Source organism: Alligator sinensis, unplaced genomic scaffold (assembly GCF_000455745.1).
Source record: "Alligator sinensis unplaced genomic scaffold, ASM45574v1 scaffold917_1, whole genome shotgun sequence".
In the NCBI taxonomy this organism is placed as follows: Eukaryota; Metazoa; Chordata; order Crocodylia; family Alligatoridae; genus Alligator; species Alligator sinensis.
In genome coordinates, this window is record NW_005841988.1 from 1,685,582 (window position 1) to 1,687,827 (window position 2,246).

Genomic DNA, 2,246 nt, shown 5'->3' on the forward strand with positions numbered 1-2,246 from the left:
ACAAAAAAAAAGCCCACTTCAAGAAGAAAGCAGCAGGGCTGCGACGCCGTCACCAGCAGCAGTAGGCGCCCGGGGTGGGAGCGCAAACTTGAGAGCTCGCCTAATCTCTGCCCGCCCTCCTCCTCGCTCTCCCGGGACCGTCTCACCCTCCCTTCTCTCCCCGGGACTCCCGCGCCGTGCAGCTCGCAGCCGGGGGCGGGCCGGGCCGGGGCTGCTCGCTGCCTTTGACAGCTGCGCTCCGGCGGCCTCTGTCGGCTCCCCCGGGCTCGTACCGGGAAGTTGGCTGCTTGCTCCCCTCCCCCGCTGCCCAGCCCCGGAGAGAGCCGCCCGGGGCTCCCTCCAGGCGAGCCGCGCTGCCCTTTCGCATCCCCTTGCAAGTCGCTTCCCCCTTCCCCTGTCGACCCCGCCACCAAGGAAGCAACCTGTGGAGGCTGCCCGCAGCCCCGACCTGCGTCCCGCCCCCGCAGCCCGGCTCCCCGGGGCCAGCTCTTTCTCTCCCTTCCTCTCTGCAGCTGGGGCTGGAAGTTTGAGGGGCTGAAGTTTTTGCAGAGCCTGAGAGATTCCTCTCCCCCCCGCCCGTTTGTGTGTGTTGGGTTTGTTTTGCTCCGGAGTTCAGATCACCTGAAGGCGTGAGAGGAGGAAGGGGAGGGAGGGAGGAAAAAAGAGAGAGAGAGAGAAAGAGGAGCCCAGAGGCAGAAGCGAGGGGCTGGTGCAGGCACTGCCGCTGAGAGGAGACCAAGAGCCAGGGGGTGCACTTGACCACCAGCATGCAGAGATGGTAAGAAGTTTCCAGCAAGCCTTTCCTTTTCCTTTGCTCCTGCCTCTTCTTCTCCTTCTCCGGGTGATGGACAGTGCATTCACACACCACCCACCCCTGCTCGCAAACTCTTTGTCAGCCTTTTTACCAGCAAACAGCCCGGTGGGGGGGCAAGAGCCCCCCTCTGTTCGGAGCGGGGGAGAGGGAAGGGGTGGGGGGTCCCGTGGGGTTTGGCTTGAAAGCGATTTCCAAGTTCTAAACTTTCTGGGAGTTTGGGGGCTGGGCTGGTCACTTGATTGTGCCGCCTCCTCCCCTCCACCAAAGGTGAGGGGCTATCTGGAAATAATAATAATAATAATAAATGTGGTGGGGTGGGATTGAATTAGATCTACTGTGGTGTGAGCTTTTTTTTTTTTTTTTGGAAGCCACCCTCTGCTTGGGAACGAGTAATCTCTTTCACACTGTAAAGGTAACTTTTGAGAGTGTGGGGAGATTGAGTGTGTGTGTTTATCTGTCAGTGTGAGTGTGTGTGTGTAAGTGTGCGAGTGAAAGTGCGTGTAAGCATATGTGTGTGAGTGCGTGCGTATCTGAGTGTGTGAGCGTGTGTAAGTGTATATGCATGAGTGTGTGTGTGCGTGAGTGTGCCCGTGTGAGAAGCAGCGCCCGAGGCCAGGAGGCAGGAGTGTAAATCCCCCTGCCCCGGGAACTCTTTCTTTCCCTCCTGCCCCTGCATGTGCTCGCAGTTTGCACCTCTCTCCTAAGCGGCTGCTCGCGGCGCTTCCAAGGGGAGCCGGCGATGTGCTGAAGTGGGAAAGGGGAAACCAAATCCTCTCTGCGGGCTTTGCCGGGCAGAGATTGGGCTGACTGGGATGGGGGCTGTTGCAAAGCCGGCTTCCTGCTCTCAGACTTACATTTCAAATAAACGCACAAGTAGATACAGTGGGAGATGTCTCGGCATCTCTCGTGTCCTCTGGACGATGATGCGATCCTACGTTTACATCCTGGCGGAGCGAGCACGTTTTAGGAAGCATGACTGCCTACACTCGCAGGCGCATGCAGGGTTTGATCGCAGGAGTTTTCTTCCCCGAAACAGTGGACTTGGGTCAGCGAGTGCTTGGTGGACAGGGACCAACCCGTGTCCCCCGAAGTGCTGTTTTCAACTCTTGCTCCACCACTCCCTTACTTTTAGTCTGCTTCCACCACCCATTGCTATTGTTACCCTCCACTTGGGGATTTGCTGTGCTGTGTATAGATGGAATATCCATTTATCTATCTATCTATCTAGATACAGATATGTATCTATAACTAAATATATAGATATATACATATATAAACACACACACCTATATGTAAAATGAGTGTGAATATATAGTATGCTATATATTATATATTATATGTTATATATACAGTACACATATCTAGCGTTTGGGTGTGAGTGGATGAATGAGAGAGGAAGAGTGAGGTGGAGGGTTAGTATTTTCCCCTTCTT

General features: G+C 55.2%; 1 protein-coding gene across 5 annotated transcripts in view; it reads left to right on the forward strand.

Annotated features, from left to right (window-relative positions):
• Positions 1 to 210: 210 nt before the first annotated feature.
• Positions 211 to 2,246, forward strand: part of BNC2 (basonuclin 2) — a 456,753-nt gene continuing 454,717 nt past the window's right edge. For all 5 annotated transcript variants that reach the window (XR_003093497.1, XR_003093498.1, XR_003093500.1 and 2 more), the window contains exon 1: positions 211 to 778. The gene's annotated coding sequence lies outside the window, so the exon portion shown is untranslated. The remainder of the gene's footprint in view (positions 779 to 2,246) is intronic.